General features: G+C 38.4%; 1 protein-coding gene across 6 annotated transcripts in view; it reads right to left on the bottom strand.

The window, feature by feature from the left end:
- Positions 1 to 19,572, bottom strand: part of Stim1 (stromal interaction molecule 1) — a 231,260-nt gene that overhangs the window by 57,371 nt on the left and 154,317 nt on the right. The gene's annotated exons all lie outside the window — the stretch shown is intronic.

Genomic DNA, 19,572 nt, shown 5'->3' with positions numbered 1-19,572 from the left:
AATATTTGCAAGTCATATATCTAACAAGGGGTTTGCATTTAGAATATATAAAGAATTTTAACAACTCCATACCAAAAGGACAGTTAACCCAAATAAAAAATGAGCAAAGGAGCCGGGTGTGGTGGCACATGCCTTATAATCCCAGCACTCACTTAGAAGGTTTCAGCAGGAGGGTCACCAAGAGTTTGAGGCCAGCCTGGGCTACAAAGCAAGACCCTGTCTCACAAAACCAGAAAAAAAAAAAAAGAGGATATACAAACGATCAATAGCACTAGCACATGAAGACAAATATGTTCAACAACATTGGTTAGTAGGGCAATACAAATCAAACCCATAATGAAATATTACTTCACGCCTACTAGGAGGTAATCAAAAAAGTGAGACGGCAAGGATAAAAAAAATCTCCTATTATAACATCACAGTACAATGAAAGAATGCAGAAAGAAATAATGTAGATATTAGGGGCCTAAGAAATCTTTACTAAGAAGTATTTATTCGTTCATTTGCCTAACCAGTATTTACCAAGAAATTACTCTGTAACCAGTCCTATGCTGGGATATGAGGACACAGAGATTGATCAGATATACTGGAAGAAACCACTTGAGACAGATAATCTGTATATATACAGATATACTGGGACAGGACCACTCCACTCTTTGGGGAGTTCTATCATTTAATTTCAAAAACAGCCCAGTAGTTCCCTCTTTCATCTCTGTATTATTTGAGATCTGATAGTTTTCTACTTTCAACTAATCAGGGAATTTGTTAATCACTCAGAGATACTAGAAACTTTATAAAGTGTCATTCAGGAAAAATAATCTCACAGATACAAACTGAAATCCCATCTCTGAAGCTGACCACCATGTTACCTGAGCATGCAAAATGCAGACTATATCACATTTATGGGAGAGAAAATTAGATAATTTAAGGTACAGTCTTTCACAGTGCCTATATACAGATAATACTTTATAAATATTTGACTATGCTGACCCTGGGTCCCTTAGCAAGAGGGATCACACTCTCTAACTTGGCTTATCCTGGCCAAAGCAAAACTTAGTCTCTGAGTCCCAGGAAGGGCTCACTGTAGCTGTCTCTCCATAATATGCTAAGTGAGAAGATGAAACAGGGAGTGGCTGGCACCCATCAGTGCTGAATTGCTGAAGTGCACATCTATAAGGACTTGCACATAGGAGGGCCTAACACTCTTGAACACTGAAAGGAAATTAGAAGCAAATGGTTCACACTACTATTGAAATTTGGGCACAGCTCTGGGGTTTGCAAAGGATTCTTTACATCCTTTATCTTTTTTGAGCTTCACATCACTCACTGAAGTGTGTGAAGGCCCTCCTATATGCAAGTCCTTATAGATGTGCACTTCAGAATTCAGCACTGACGGGTGCTTATTTTTTACCTCCTACCTTCACTCACAAAATTTCCTTTTCTGGAATACTCTTCTTCCTTTATCTGGAATACTCTTATTCCTTTATCAGCTCATCTTTAAAAATGAAGTTCCAGTTTCAACTCTTCTGCAAAGCTTGCTCCTGATGCACCTTCACTTAGAATTCCAGCCAGCTCTGTTTACTTCTAACTTACCATTTCTGGGGTAAAATTCAAATTCCTCAGTACAGTATGACATGGATCTGCTGAATACCTGCCTTTCCAACCTCTTCTTTGATGCTCATACTAAAAGAAGCACTGACTCACAGATCCTAAGAACATCACCCTTGCTCCTCTGGCTGATATATCTTTCTCAATCCTCTCCCTAGGTTAATACCTACTCAATTTCCCCAAATTTATCTCAGGTATCATCATTCCTGAGATCCTCAGATGGGTTAATTTCCCTTCCCTTTTATATTTCCAGAACACGCTGAGCTCATGTTTTGTCACAACACCTATCAAGATTGTACATGTCTTTCTGTCACAATGATATGTGAAATCATTGTGGGGAGGAAATATGGCTGTCTTATTAATCTTTGTATATTCAGCATATTGCACAGAGAAGATACTAAGTACATCTGGAGAAAGAAAGAGAAAAGTGAGGAGGTAGGGATAGAACAACAAAAGAACAATTAAGAGGTTCATTAATTCTCAAGTAAAGCAGACACTGCACTGAAAACCAAGTCTTTTTAATGCCACGAAGTACAGTGAATGTAATGAAAGTATAGATACAATTGTCTCTCTAATGTAAGAAACTCTACACTCTCTAGTGCAAATAAAATCCAAAATCTACAATAAATATTGTATAAGAGTAAGAAACTGCTCAAAGGGGAAAAGTAACTGAGATAGGGAAAAGGAGGAAAAAAGGGTAAAGGAAAAAGACATAAATGTGTGTGTGTGTGTGCATGCGCATGTGCAAAAATGACTATACCACAAATTCTATGGGTTCTTGGAAAAGAACAGTTAATACTCATGATTAGACCAATTTTGCACAGCTATATCTGGTAATCTAAGCAACTCTTTCAAAGACAACAATATGCAATATATATAACAACTATTATTAAATTCCTGTTATACTGTTTTAAAAACCTATATTGTTACTATTTTGGGCTTGTTATTGTTTGTCTCTTTTGCTTTTTGTTTTTCTTTTCTCTTTTAAATAAATATAAAAATATAGATATAGACATGCACAGAAAAACAAACAAACAACAGTTGGATTTAAAGGAAAGCAAGCCTTGGGCACCAGCTGTTAATTCCTCCATAGGCAGGAAGAATCAGAATCTTACTACCTGACACAATATTTTTCTCTCTCTGCTGGCTTGACTATTCCTGGCTGCCAAATGACTCCTACATTATGCCTCCCACTTTGTAGAGCTCTTATTTAGCCTAGACTAATAGCATCTTTGGGATCCTGATTACATTTCTGGTTTGCTTTCATCTCTGGGTCCTGAATACTATACTGCAGGCCCAACCCTTTGCCCATAACCTTCCCCTTGATCTCTGATCTGGTTTATAAAACTTTATTCAGCCCCTACTTCCTTGGTTCAATACTCCTCCCTTTCCTTCATTTTTCTCATATGTACAAACATATGTAGCTACAGAAAGACACACAAGCACAAAATAATGTATACACACGAAGAAACACAAGACCACAGATAGACATAGACAGACACATACACAGTGAAGTCCTACAAATATAACTAATCTCTGCCTCAATGGAATTGCCATCCAGAATTGATAAAGTAGCCTCCACAACAAAAAGAGAAAGAAAGAAAACAGCAGGCTGCTGAGTAAGAAAGAATTGCCCTGTCTGTCAAAGCAAGCCACCGTCTGGGTTTTCCTGGAAACATGAGGAATACCATCTGAGGGAGCTGCTGCTTCATTCTTTATCTGGCTAAGATACTAGGACAGATTGTAAACTATGCCTACTCTCTCTGATGTGTAGTTCATCTTGTCTGGCAACTGGTACCCTTGCCTAAGTGCCAGCTGACAATGTATCTTCTGCTATACAGTACATAGTAGATCTCCACACCCTGGCTCTTCTTGAAAGTTGCATGGTCCCCTGTGGATACTACATCTCTTCAAATGTGTTACTGCCATTGTCTATTTATGTATCTGTCTCTCTTACTAGCCTGAAGCCTTGCTGGTAACAAAGCATATTTTATTTTCATCTCAATTTCATAGATGAGGAAAAAGAAGTTCCAAACTAGTCAGTCCTATGGCTAGTAAACTGCAAAGCTTAGATCTAAACTCAGGTCAGAATCCAAAAGTCATGCTTAGACTCTTCCTAAACCAGTTGCATGCACACATGCACACGCACACGCGCGCGCACACACACACACACACACACACACACACACAAGTGTGTGCACATACAGGAAATAAAACCCAGGGGCACTCTATCGCTGAGCTACCTACCTAATCTTTTTTGCCTTTTCTTTTTTTTTGAGACAGAATCTCACTAAGTTGTCATAGCACGCCTGGAAGTTGAGATCTTCTTGCCTTAGTCTCCCTCAGGAGTGGAATTACAAGTATGCAACACCATACCTGGCTTCATGCCTAGACATTTAAAAAGTCAGTGTTCAAGATGGGCTTGCTGGTTCACACCTGTCAGTTCCAGGTACTTTAAAGGCTAAGGCAGAGGACCACTTGAGCCCAGGGGACCACTAGAGCCAGCCTGGACAACATGCCAAGAATCCTCTATTAAAATAAAAAATAAATTTAAAAAAAAGTCAGCTGAGCATGATGGTACAAGCCTGTAATCCTAGCTACGTGTGAGGTAGAGGCAGAAGGGTAGCAACTTCAAGTAGAGGCTGGACCACTTAATAAGACCCTGTCTCAAAATATAAGAGGTAGGGATGTAGCTCAGTAATAAGAGTGCCTGGGACTTCCGGGAGAACATGGCGGACAGATAACAGCAAGTACCGGAGGCTCTCTGAAAGGCTCGGCTCAGAAGTCAGGAATGATCCGGACTAAGGAGACATGAGCCGGTAGAGATATGCTCTGCTGACTCAGGAACGAACTGGGCTGAGAGAAACCAACTTGGAATGCAGTCCTGGCGCTAAAATAGGAACAGAAAAGACTCGGTGTGGAGGCTGGACCCCGCGCCATTGGAAACCGCGATTTGGGTTTCCCGCCGCTCGGCGGCTGGCTGCCTCCACAGCGGCTCGGCAAGGAGAGACGTGCAGAAGCTCTGGGAACGGGAGTCTGCGAACGGAGTCGAAAACAGGACGGACAAGGAGGCGTACACTGACTTGTGGCGAGGTGAGTGAGAGAAACTGACACTCTACCACAGTTTAACTCCAGCGGAGGACTTTCTGGGCTCGGGCAGTCCTGTAAGAGCAGGGCGTGGTGGCGACTCCAGCCACACATTCCCCTCTCAGGCGGGATTGGTGAAAAGTGCCTGGCCTGCGTGACGCTGCGGGCGGACTTGGTAGGCTGGCCTAACCCAGATTCCAGAGCCTGACGATGGCCCAGAGGGGTGACTGACTCCCACGTAGGCTGCCTAGTCCGTAACTCCCTGGTGCGCAGCGGTGGGCGGGAACACCTAGCCAGCGCAATTTGATCAGGCTGTGGCTGACAGGCAGGGAAGCTGGGCCTCCTATGTAAGCTTGCATATATATAAGGAACAGAGAATATGGGGAAGGGAAGCAACAAGAAAGGCTCCTCGGCCCCCAATTCTGAGAAACAGGCAATAGTGGACACCGCACCAATAGACATTAAGCACCATATAGAGAGCCTCATAAACCAATTCAGGAATGAAGTTATCAACGACCTGAAGCTAGAAGTATGCAGAATAGTTAGAGAAATGCTAAGCACCACCCAGGAAAAAACAGATGGTGGAATGGAAGAACAGAAAAAGAGGGGAGAATTGTTTGATGGAGAAAACAGAGAAAGCTTAGAGTACGTGAAGCAGGTTCAAAGGGACTATCAAGAAATTAAGAAGTCTATCGAAGACTGGCATAACAGCTTGAAAGAAACTAAGGACAGACTATCTGAACTGGAGGGCAGACTTGTAATATGGGAGAATGAAATGAAAAACTTCTTAAAAATAACAAAGAAACAAACAGCAATAATACAAAGACAAGAAGATGATAAGAGGAGCCATAACTTAAGGATTAAGAACATAAAAGAAGAAGTAGGGACACAAACAAGTGAACTACAAAAGCTACTCACAGAAATAATCCAGGAGAATTTTCCTAATTTAGCAAAAGGTAAAGATACTCAGATGTATGAGGCATACAGGACCCCAGCTACCTACAACCCTAACAGAGAAACACCCAGGCATATAATAATAAAAATTCCAGAAATTCAATACAAGAACAGAATATTAGAAGCTGTAAGAGACAAGAAACAGACCACTCACAAGGGAACACCCATCAGAAGTACAGCAGATTTCTCTGCACAAACCATCAAATCACGAAGAGCATGGGGGGAAATAATTCAAGCTTTGAAAGATAATAATCTCCAGCCAAGACTGAGATATCCTGCACAACTGTCCCTGGAAATTGATGGAAAAACAAGGTGCTTCCAGGATAAAGAGGAACTGGGGGAATTTGCAACCACCAATTCAACCCCACAGAAAGTATTGCAGGATATTCTAAAAAAAGAAAAATACAAAGAACCCAGAAATAGTGGCAGGGAGGCCACAACGAATGGAGCAGAGAACAAAATGAAGAAGACAAACTGACAGCTACTGACAGAAAAAGAGCTCAACAGAAATGAGACAGAGAAGATTGGATGATAGGAACAGCTATTTTGGAGAAAATGACATCTTAATAGGTAATACTGATTTAGTATCATCTTGTTTTGAAGTCTCATCTAGCTTTTGTTCTTCTGTCTCCAATGGTCTAAACAGGTTGTATCTTATTGGATTTTATTATGTACGATAGTATAAGCAAAAACCTTTTAAAGACAAGGAGATTATACAGAAACCATTGTTCATTTTCTGTTAGTCGATTCTAAATACTCTGTAATGCTGTCACTCTCTTAAATGGTTTTACATTGTTTTGATATACTTAATGCTACAGTATACGAAGTTGTACTCAAGGACTTCAAGGAAAGAGTCAATATGGTAACTACTTTTGGGTCGGAATTATCTGGTGGTGAAACACTATTCTGCTTAAATGGTTATGTTTTGATCTGTGCTGTTTCGCTGTTATGCCCTCTTTTTTCTCAATCTCCACTCCATTATTTATTTTTATTTTTATCCGTTTAATTAAAGGAAAAAAAATAGCAGGATATAATATAGTAACCCACTTTGACTTTCTATTATCTCGATTTGAAGCCCTGTATTACTCTCACCATCTTGTTTTTGACTGATGTTCCCCTATTCTGTTTTGCTGGATAGTATCAGGTTCGAAAGTGTAGGCATCAGCTGTGAAGATAATGAGATTCATTATAACGCCCATTCTCGTTGACTTTTATCTACTTTTGAAGACCTACAATGTCTCCAATGGTTTGGTTTTGTCGGTTTTGTTCTTTACTGTTTTGTTCAATTGTATTATAACTAATGATATAGGCAATTCTATTAGAGATAGCGGGAGGCATTATGGTAACCACTGTTGATCACCTTGTATTATGTTTTTATATTATCTATTATGTCCACCCTTTTGACTTGACCGATTCTGTTCTGTTATGTCTCATTTGGTTTTACTCTCTTCCAAAAAAGCAATAAGAACCATGGGAGCAATGAAACCCAAAATGTGTAATAGTCATTGTACAAAAGAGAGGAAAAGAAAGTGCTCTAAACTATATAACTGCATGTATGTTTAAGTGTATAAGATAGAAAATGATATCACAGAGTTTTATTGGATCATTGAACAGAATTGTTTGCAGTATCATTGTTGGAATGTCCACTCTACAAGCTTTAATTTTGTGACTTGAACAATTATTTCTAAGATGGCAATATGTAATCTATTAACTAGTGATTTCCTACTGTTCATTTTTTTCTTCTGTAAATCTGTATAACTTGTACCCTTTCACTGTTTTTTTTTTCTTTTCTCCTTAAATAAAAAAAAAAAAGAGTGCCTGTTAGTTCAATACACAATACAGACAAATAGTCAATATCTAAACAGTCTATTCCAAAAAACACAAAAATTTAGCTGAATGCATCAGCAGGACCACAGAACATGAACTCAATGGAAAGTGAAAACTATGAACTTGGCTATGAACCATTCCTAGTAGATGAATGTCATAGCTCCTCTATAATTAAGTATGTAGAAGAAAGAACAGGGGATAGGACATTTCCTTAGTGTAAGAAGCAGATTTCACCTGAAGGGTGACATCATTATGCTATTGTTCACTGCTGTTCTATCCAAGGACCTGAACAAACTTTGATGCATACTTTGCCTGGTTTAACGGCAGTTGGAAAACAAGATGGTGACTTTATCAGGCTATAAGCAGAAAGTTGGAGAGTAAGAAAGTAGAGAGATACCTCTAAACTAAAGCCAAAGAAACTATTACTACACAGCAGAAATACATCTATCAGAAACTATGCTGAGGTTAATTTCCATACACTAAAATTTAAGAAGGCTGTTAAAGATATACACAGAGGAAGCAAAAACAAATCTACATGTAGAATTGAGTCCAGAGACAAAAGGGACAATTCAGATTTTGAAGCAGTGTGAATCCGTGGGAGGCCCCTGAGCACAAAGGTGAATCCAAAAAAAATAAAACCAGGATTACTTGGCCAGCTGGCTTTAACAACCCTCCACGTGGTACTCGCTCTACAAGGTAAGGGTCAAAAATTGACTCAGAACTCTGGTATTCTCTCATAACTTCTCTGACAGCTTCTTCAGAAGCAGCGCCAATTTCAAAAAAGTAGGAAGGAGAAGAGGGAGGGAGGGAAGAAAAAAGAAAGAAAGGGAAGAAAGGAGGGAAGGAGTGAAGGGAGAAGATGAAGGGCAAAGGGAAAGATGGGAGGAAAGAATTCTTTCAAAGTCTAGTATCCTCAAAGGCCACAGATAAGCTCCCCAAAACAGAGACAACCTCACTGCCAGCTAAGGATCTCTGCTTCTAGGAATCATGATACTTCAGATTTGAAAGAATCACAGTCTTTCTGTCAAAACTAGGAGTGAGAGACACAGAAATAGAAATTACCATGGCTTTCAAAGTGTTCCCAAACCCTAGTGATTCTTATGTGTTGGGCCCTAGAAAGGCAAGTGAGATGTGACTACCACTCCAATCAAAGCAGCAACATGGTTATTTTTAACACTTTATGAGATATAAATTGCATGACAACTCAGTAGTTTTTAGGATAATCAGAGAGGTGTGCAACCACTACTACAATCCTACTTTAGACCAATGTCATCAACCAGATGTAGATCTGAATTTCAACAACTCACAAAACGGATAACCAAGAGCTAATCTGATCTATTTCTTTATTAGTTATATAAAAATATTAATATCTGCCTCAGAAGTTTCCTGTAAGCATTGCAAGAGAGAGCTGAAGATATAAGACTTGCAGAACAAGGTGGCATACACCCATAATTCTGCTACTTGGAAGTTTGAGGCAATTTAATGAGACCCTGTCTTACAATGCACAAGGCCCTGGGTTCAATCCCCAGTGTTGGAAGGGAGGGAGGTAACAAGGGAAGAAAGGAGAAAGGGAGCGTATAAGAGGAAAGAAAAAGAAAAACAACTGTATGAGAAAAATGTATGTAATACTATCTAGCACAGGACTATAATATCCAAGAACTGGTAACAGGAATAGGAATAGAAATAGTAATACTACAACTATAAAGTAGATTACAAGCTGTTCACTTTATATACATAATTTCATTTCACCTTTGCCATTTGAGGTAGAAATCATTGCCCCCATTTACTGTGAGAAAATGAAAGGTTTCAGAAACCTTCCAAGGCCTTATAACTAATAATTGAAAAAATTATGTATGTCATCTTTTTTGTTCCAAAAGTATACATTCTGGCTCTACCACAGAGTTTCAGCTTTCTTTCTTTTTTTCTTTTCCTATGCCTCTGTAGTATGAGTTTTTCCTGAGTCTTTCCTATTATTTCAACTAACATAATTTGGCTTCTGTCCAGATTCTACACACAAGTCATACTATAAGGTAGAGGAGTAGAGATAAGCAGATCTATAGGCCACACACTAACATGTCCAGAGCACAGACTTGAGAACTCCAGAGAAACTCAACACTGATTCTGTTCTATCATGGGGAAGAAATCACGAAGTCTACATCTCACAAGTCCTATTACCACACCACACAACTGACCAATGAACTGTGTTTTCGGTATGTTTGTTTGTTTTTGAGAAAGGGTCTCACCACATAGTCCAGAATGGCCTTGGACTCACTATGTAGACAGGTGTCCTTAAACTCTCTGCAATCCTCCTGCATCAGCCTCCTGAGTGCTGGGATGACAGGTATGCACCACAACTGGCACCAACTCTGTATTCTTGATCTGCCTTTGGGAAACAATTTCAAGAATCCTTGATTTCAAATCTAAAATTCAAAGAAACTTTAACTGAGATGTGTAACTCCCTTCACCAAGCACAATGACAGAAACTATGATGATCAAGACCTGGTTCCTGCCCCCTAGAGGAATTCACAAGTCAGTGAGAGAGATAAAGACAGACCCAATTAATCACAACACAGGGCAGAGTAAAATGCCTAATGTGAGGTTCACTCCAAGTACTTGCAGCATAAGAAAGAAAGGATTATTTGCACTAGAGGGAAAAAAAACAAGATTTCCTGGAGCACACTTTTAATCTAGACCAACTGTTCTCTAATGGGGGTAACTTTGTTCTCCAGGGAGACTAACTTCCATAACTAATAATATTTTTGGCTGTGATAAATGGTGATAAGAGGGAGGTTTTCTACAAGTACACAGAATGTAAAGGCTGAGATGCTACTGATCTCACAATGCACAGAATAGGTCACCCATAACAAAGAACTATCTGGCCCCAAATACCAATAATGCAAGATTGAAAAACATAATTTGAGCCTTGGTAGACAAGAAATTTTGTGGACAACACTAAGACAGAAGGATACCAGGATAAAGATTTATGTAGAGCAATGGCACAGTGTTAGCATATGAAAAGCATGTGTGGAATGGCTGTAGCATAAAGTAAGGGAATAAATGCAATATGACTTGAGCTAAGGCTAAATTATGAGAATACTGAAGGGCAAGTTAGAATTTATATTAACTAAGCAAAGGCAAACCACTCACAGTTTCATCACCTCTAAAGTGGATATGTGTCATCAGTTGGTACTTAATTTGGTGCACAGTAGGGATGTTCATATTCCCCTTACAAGGTAGGAGTAATCTAATGAGTGGTGCTTTATTAATTCTAATATCAGTACAGAAAAAAAACAAACTTAAAATAACACAGTAAAAATCATGAAAGCACAAAGCAAGACAATTTCTAATTAAGTGCTAAATTGAATGGTACAAATTTTGTGTTGGAGATATTAGTACTGCTTCCTAGCTGCCATGAAGTAAACAGCTGTCCCCTACTGAACCCTTGTATCATGACATTTTTGCCGTGGAGCTGGCCAACTATGGATTAAACCCATTAAAACTGTGGCTACATAAATCCATCCTCCTTTAAACTGCAAGAGTCAGGGGTTTTGTCCCACTGATGGAAAAGCTGATAATGCAGATGGGTAGGAGAAAATTAGGTTTCATTGAGATCTTTTTTAAAAGCCACATCTTTTTCAAAGTACACAAGGAAAGGTAGGAAGCTAAGTGAGTTCCACGGGAGGTATAACCCTATAACTTTTTTAAATTTTATTTTTTTAAAGAGAAAAAAATAAAACAAGTTTTCAAAACACAATGAGGGGGTAACAATGGTATATGCATTGTTATCTTCAAATCAGTTACTCTGAGTACAAGACATTTGTACTTAATCATTCAAACAATACTAGCACAAATCTTTATCTTTGATAAGCTCAGAGAAATCTGTAATGTAACTATCTTTACTATTATATATATGTATATATATATAGCTTCTTTCAGCTTCTCACACTAGTGAGACAATATGATGCTTACTTACACATGTGTGTTTGATTTATTTCACTTCTGAATATGGTCTCAAGTTGCAACCATTTTCCTACAGAAGTCTCAAGTTTATCCTTCTTTATGGCTGAGTGGTATTCCATTGTATAAAAATATCACATCTTTTTTATTCATTCCTCCATTGACGAGCATTTAGGTTGTTTCCAAGACCTAGCTATTACAAATTGTGCTGCTGGGGCTGGGGGTTTAGCTCAGCGGCATAAGCGCCTGCCTTGCAAGCAGGCAGTCGTGAGTTCGATCCCCGGTACCGATAAAAAGGAAAAAGACAAAAAAAAAAAAAAAACAAAAAACAAATTGTGCTGCTATAAACATGGGTGCACATATATCGCTGTGGAATGCTGGGTCAAATGGGACCTCCAATCCTAGTTTTTGAGGAATCTCCACACTGATTTCTGTAGTGATTGTACCAGTCTACACTCTTATCAAAGTGGAGAAGGGTTCCTTTTTCCCCCACAGCCCCTCTAGCATTTGCTGTTGGTTGATTTCTTAATACTAGCCATTATTTCCAGGGTGAGGCAGGATCTCAATGTTGGTGTTTTTTGCTTTGTTTTGTTTTTGCCTTTGGTTGTTTTTGTTTTGCTGTTTTGGTACCAGGAATCAAACTCATAACCGCATGCCTGTAAGGCAGGTGCTGTACCACTGAGCTATATATATATCCCCAGTCATCAGTGTTGTTTTAATTTGCATCTCTCAAATGACCAGTGATGTTGAAATTTTTTCATATATTTATTTGCTGTTAATATTTCTTCATTTGAGAACTGTGAATATTCATCTCAAATGCCCGTTTTTGAATTGAGTCTTTAAATTTGAGAGGACTGATATTTTTCTTTATATGTTCTTGATAGCAATTTTTTGAGAAACAGCTGGCATACATTTTCTTCCACATTGTAGGTTGTCTGTTCACTCTGTTGGTGGTTTCTTTTGCTATGGGAAAGCTTTTCAATAAGATGAGATTCCATTTTGTCATTCTTTGTGATAGTTCCTGTGCTATCAGGGTTTTGTTCATAAAGTCGTTGTCTACACCCATGTCTTCAAGAGTTTTACCTACTCTGTCTTCCAGCAGCCTACCACCAAGTTTACATAAGTAGTTAGAAGCAAACTCATGTCTTCCAGCCTACTCTGTCTTCTGTTTGTTTTATTGTTTTAATTTTTTTATTTTGTTTTAAAGAGGATAGAATAGCAGAATAAAACCAATCAAAACAGACCAGTGTAAGACATATTGTTCTTCAAAACATTATGAAATCAACCACAGTTACCATAATGGGTTTTGATGTCTACAAAATAGCTGCAAATAACTTTAGACATAGTAAAAATCAAACAGAATAGAACAGAAACAAGAAAAACAAAACAATAAAGGACTTCAAAACAAACCAATAGTAAATCCTAAATTGCTACCATAATATATCTTGCTATCTTTGAAATAGCTGCTCCTGCAATCAGATTTGACATAATCAAACAAAAGAAAACAAAACCCAACCCAACAAAACAATGGAAACGATACAGGACTTCCAAAACAAGACCATAGGGAATCAACAATGACTACAACCCTCAGAAGGAGATCCCTACTAGATGCCACACTGCATGCTACTGTCTTCTGAGCCTATGATCAGAGCACTGGCCCTAGCCCTGCAATGTTAGTGCAACACCAAAGCACCATAAGCATCCAATAGCATTTCACCTCCATAGTTATCATCACAGCTTGTGTTTCTCCAGACAAGCCAGTCCTTATGGGGAGTGGGGGTGACATGGATACTGGTACTTCTTGTTTGCCAGCCTGCATGCCGGAAGGGTCTGGGGTCTGGCTAGCTGTTTCCAGTTCAGCAGTGGCCCACACCTGGTGCTGGTTCCCAGATTGGGCTTGGTTCCTGCTGTGGCCTTGTTCCCTCTACCCCTAGTCCGCAAGTGGCACTGCTTCATGGAGACGTTGGGGTCTAGTTGTTCCAGTCTAGCAGCAGCCTGCACACGGCCTATTTCTGTTTTAATACTTAGATCTTTGATTCATTCCAAATTTAGCTCAGTACACAGTGAACTTTAACCTTTGGCATATGGAGAGCCAGTTTTTCCAGCACCATTTATTAAAGAGGTAATCTTTCTTCCAGTGAATGTTTTACATCTTCATCGAATGTAAGATGGCTTAGTGTGTCCGGAGTTGTTTCTGCATCCTCTAATCTGTCCCATTGATCTTCAGGTCTGGTTTTTTGAGGTTTTATTTTGTTTGTTTATTTGTTTGGGGGGTTTTTGCCTGTACCGCATTGTATTTATCACAGTAGCTTTATAGTATAATTTCAAGTCAGGGACTGTGACAGCTCCTGCCTTGCTTTTGTAGCCCAGGGTTGTCTTTGCTATTCTAGGTCTCTTCTGGTTCCAGAGGAATTTAGGATTGTTTTCTCGAATTCTGTGAGATAAATTATTGGAATTTTGATTGTAACTCTATAAATTTCTGACCTTATTCTACCATGACCCTTTCCTTATCAGATATTCAAGCAAGAATACGACAACATCTTGCAGTATCCTGGCCCTAGTAAGTCAGCCACACTGCTAGTGTGGATCCCATGGCTGAATGCTGTGTTGCCATGGGCTAATGAGACAGCTGAATGAGAATTCTAATTATACAGGGAAGCCCTTATAACTGTACTATCACACTAAGGAAGGGTAAATTTAATACCTGTTGTGTGTGAGGCATTGTGCTTGGGATTGTGTATATATTAAATTCTCACAACAATCCTGTGAATAATAATACTTAAATTGCTAAAAATATAGACAAGATCCAGAAAGGTGAAGTTGCCTGCCTAAGGTTCTATAGGAGTAAATGGCAAAGTCAAGCTTTGAACACAGGACTGTTTGCATAAAAACAGTAAGAACTATAAACACTAATTTTATTAAGCTTCTTGAATGTGCCAGGCATTATACTAAGTGCTTTTCTATTGCACTAAGTGCTTCATATTTATTATGTAATTAATCTTCATAAAAACTTTATATGGTACCTACAATTATTATCACTTCAATTATGTTGATCAGGGTTCTATAAAGGAACAGAACTCCCCTCAAAAGAATACATATACATAAAAAATACATATATTTATACATGGAGATTTATTTATTAGGTTAGCTTACAGGCTCAGAGGCTGGACAGTCCCACAATGCCTATCTGCACACTGGAGAACCACAGAAACCAGTAGCTACTCATTTCATGGCAGTTCAGAAGTAGAGAAACAAAGGAAAAGCCAACAAAGAAAGGCCAGAGACAAAATATACTCTTCAAAGCCATACCACCAGTCATAATAAGGCCATTAAGCTATGAACTCATCCACTAATGAAGTTTGCATCCTCATACTCTGACCACTTCTCAAAAGCCCATTAGTTGGCCTTCGGGGGCATTTCTTTTTAAGAAGAAGATATTTATTTTGGTTTACATGGGAAATATTTTAGAATCTAGCTGTAATAAATTGCTAATGAAAAAGCTGCTAATGTGAAAAAACAGGCCAATAAAGATACACAATTTCTCCAAGTTTACATAACTAGTTAGAAGCAAACTCAGGTCTATGTGGCTCCAGAGCACAAGGTTTTAACCCTGTGTAATACTCTTACATTAGACATCACAGATAACAGTCATAAACAGCTCTGGCAGCTTCCTGGGCTCACACTAATACCTACTGATACCCACCTTCAAAATGTATGAACAAAGCCTTGCTCAGAACTCCCATCTCAGCTAGATACCACGTTACTACAATGACACTGATAGTCGTTCAACACATTTGTTAAGCACATATTCTGTTATAGCCTCTGCTAGCCACTGGGTTAAAGAGACAGACCAGATAAGGTCAATTTTGGCCCTGAATTCTTCATAATTTGGTGAAACACATCAATTAGATAAATATTAAAATACAACTTTCAGATGAAAATCAATTTCCTAGAAATACAGAGAAAAAAGGAAAGTGACTTATATCCACTTAAGCTTGAATTATAGGTCAGGTATTATGCTGGGAACTTATATTTTTGGTATCTGATACAATTAATTTTTGTGTGTATAGTTCTATGAGTTTTAATACATAGCTTGATTAATGGTCTCACATTCTGGATAGATACTGAACAATTCTGTTACTCAAAAAAAATTCCCTCATGCTGACCATTTGTAGCCAAACCTTCCCCACATTCCTAACCCCCAGTGACCATGAATCTGGTTTCCATCCCTAAAGTTCTGCCTTTTTCAGAAAGTCATATATAGAATTATATAGTATATAATTTGGGGGACAGTTTTCTTTCATTTAGCATAATAACTTTTTGATTCACCAATGTGGTGTGCAATAACAAATTCTTAATACTGAGTAGTTTTCCAAAGGTTGTCTATCCTGTCACAAACTGAATGACATTTGTTTTGGAACTGTTTTTGGAGATTATAAATAAAACTGCTAGAACATTCACATACATATTTTGTGTGAATATAAATTTCAAGTTATCTATAAGGATAAATACACAGAAGTAGCATTGGTGGGACAGAGAGTACGCTATGCTTAACTTTGTAAGAAACTGTCAAATGTCTCTAGAATGATTCTATCTTGCATTCCCATCAGCAAGAATTTTAGCACCTCTTATTCTTCCCCCAAGTCTTGGTACTGTTCATTGAATTTTTAAAAAAATTTTAGCCTATCTAACAGTGGAATCTCACTGTGGTTTTCATTCACATTTTCCTAATGGCTGATAATATTGTATATGTTTTTATATGCTTATTGTCACCCATATATCTTCCTTGGTGAAGCCTCTGTTCAAATTTTTTCCTATTTTTTATTGAGCTGCTTGTTTTCTATCATTGAGTTTTAGAGTTCTCTATTCATACTAGATTTTTAATATTTTCTAGACAGGGTCTTGCTGAAGTCACCAAGTTGCCCAAGCTGGACTCAAATTCTGGATCCTCCTGCTTCACTCATCAGCTGGGATTATAAATATGCACTATCCTGCACACTTGTGTTGGGAACTTTTAACAGTACTTTCTCATTTAATCCTGATAATGCTCCAAGGTAGAAATCATTACCACTATCTTATCCTGTGAAAACAAAAAGTGAAGTTACTAAACTACTATAATCTGATCACTCTCTAATTTCAGTTTTCTTGTAATTTAATCACTATGACATATAGATCATTAGAATGCAAACTCCATAAAAGTAAACAATGTAATTAGAAACATTGTAGAATCCCCAGCTCTCAATCAATGCCTAACACCTAACAGGTATTCAATAAAAATCTAAGGGTTTTTGTTTTTTTGTACTGGGGATTAAACTTATGACCCCATGCTTGCCAAGCAGGCACTTATGCCATCAAGCTAAATCCAGTCCCCCAAAATTTGGTTTTTTAAAAAAGAATGTATTTAATGGCCAATAATTTCCTTAATTTCCATGTATGTGGCACAACAGCAAATATACTGACTTCAAAAACTTTGGTCATTTAGCCAAGGGACATTAGTCTTAGGCAAGCTCCTGTCTACCCACCTCAATCTATCAAGACAACCTGATAGTACCATCCTGCCACACCAAATCCATTGCCCATAGGCAATGTAGTGTCCCCATTCTGATACGAATAAAACACAGGTCACGAATGTTCACACTCCCAGCTTGGTAGAACAAGACCTCCTGTTCTATCAAGCTTTGCAAAAAGGGTACCATCACCAATAGCGCATCTTGTTTAACTGAAAGGCCCACATACACAGCCACTGCTATTTAGGGGACACACACACACACACACACACACGCATTTTAACAGCAAATGAGCTGCCTCAAACAGGAGATTGCCATGAGAACCCAGAAAGCCAAAGCAATACAGAACAATGCTAAAAAAAAAAAAAAAAAAAAAAAAAAACAGCTCACACTGGTGCAGAGAAGACCAAGGTGATAGTTTTTGTGTTATTTTGGAAAGTTTGTGCTGTTGAGCTTTTTGCTGTGGTAACATTCCTCTAAAAAGAACATTTTTTTCCCTTCTCTCACTGACAAAGTATTCAGCAGAATGTGAAAAAAGAAGGAGCAAATGACAAATATATCCACCTTGTAATTGCACAGGTCTGTTCCCCAGTCCTGGGGCGATGCCTTGGGACAGTGATCAGTATATATCATTCACTAGCAGGAACATGGCCCTATCCTTAGCAGAGAAAAATAAAATTTTGGTCCTGTGACATACCTAGATAAACCAAAAATTTAGATACTCTGATCACAGTTGTAATCCTTCCTCAAGAATTTATGATTACCTGGTTCATTTGTTGGTGCCCAGCCTGGTTACCTGGCACCACTCTCCTTTTCAACTTTTTGTTTAGTCATTTTTCTACCACAGTCCTTCTGTCTAACCAAGGCCTTCCTCATCTCACTGCCTTCACACCTTTCCTCACACTGGTTTTCCACTACTCAGGAAGCCCTAACCTGTTATTCCATCCAAATTCTACATTTCCTCCAGGAAGCCTACTTTCCTTTTTGATGAATTCAGTAAACAGTATCTATTTCTCTCTAACAGAAGAACCCCCTGTGCTGACTAGTTAGTGGAGTTCTGTGTTCTACGTGCTCATCTGCAGTGACAAGCGGTTCACTACTCTTAACAAGGAAAACTGCTGGGCACAGTGACATACTCTCTTAATTCCAGCTACTTGTAAGGCTGAAAAAGGAGGCCTGTGAGGTCAAGGCCAACCTGGACAACTTAGCAATAACCTGCCTCAAAACAAATGGGGTAGGGGGTGTGCTGGGGAGGTAGTTCAATAGTAGAAAGCTTACCCTGTATGCAAAAAGTCCTGGGTTCAATCTCTTGTACAACTATAACACAGGAGAGGGAAAAGGAAGAAGAAGAGAGAGGGAGAGGACAACACAGGTAATTTTTTATGCTAAAGAATATACCTATTTTTAATTTTCCCCCCATATTGGTTGTGGCTCTACCCTTAGAATAAAGGAAACAATATAGCAGTACTTAAGAGCCTGAACTTTCAAATTCGATCTGAGCTCATATCCAGTATAGCTTTAAACAAAAGTTTCCAGTCCCTGTTAATAATACCAATTTTATAAAGCTGTTAAGAAAATTAAATAAGTGCCTGGTATGACAGTGCATGTCTGTAATCCCAGCACTTGGGAGGCTGAAGCAGGAGATCACGATGAGTTCAAGGTCACATGTGGGCTACATAGTGGGCTCAAAGGCAGTCTGAATAACAGAGAAAGACCCCATCTCAAGGAAAAAGAAAAAAGAAAATTAAACAAATAACTAAGCAAAGAGCCTAACAGTGCCTAGCATAGATCAGAAGTTCAGTAAATGACACTTAATTCTGTGATACTGTTACTATTGTTTTTCCAATCTGATTTTTCCACTTCTTACGTATTTGAAGACAGAAATTGTACTACATGAATCTCCTCTTTTCCATGGTAAAGCATCTTTACTTGACTACCAATTATTTGAGGACAGAATGGTATCTGCCTCATTGCCTCATTTACTATCCCATCTCCATATCTAGCACAGTAAAGGACATCATATACTTAACACTTATTCTTTGCATTTTGTTTCACTGTTGCTGTTTTTCAGCACTGGGGATTGAACCCAGGAATGCTAACTACATCCCCAGCCTTTTTTATTTTTTATATTAATAGGCTCTTATTAAATTGCTCAAGCTGGGCTTAAATTTATAATCCTACTGCCTCAGTCTCCACAATAGCAAGGATTACAGACATTTGTCAGCTCATGATAGATACTTAATCAAAATTATTACTGACTGTGTTGAATGTTCTTGATTTTATACATTCTATACTCTTCATCATCTATGCCATTCTTGTCTGTGTAGTTTCTTTCTGTTCTAAGTCCTTTGACCATGTGAAATCTAAAATTAAATTCAAAACTTAGAGGCAGAGCAAAGATGGCAGATAGATAACAGCAGGCTACAGAGGCTCCCTAAGATAGTCAACTTAGAATTGAACATAATATAGTAAATCTGTATAACTTGTACCCCTTCACTGTTTTTTTTTTCTTTCTTTTCTTTTCTCCTTAAATAAAAATAAAAAAAAAAGAACATAATATAGTATGGGGAGTCCCGAACAGAGAGAGATGAATTCTCTCATCCCAAGAAGAAACTAAGGTGAGAAGAACCAA

Source organism: Cavia porcellus, unplaced genomic scaffold, assembly GCF_034190915.1.
Source record: "Cavia porcellus strain 051 isolate PalLab524CR breed Dunkin Hartley unplaced genomic scaffold, mCavPor4.1 scaffold_9, whole genome shotgun sequence".
NCBI lineage: Eukaryota > Metazoa > Chordata > Mammalia > Rodentia > Caviidae > Cavia > Cavia porcellus.
This window is presented reverse-complemented; position numbering and strand designations above follow the sequence as displayed.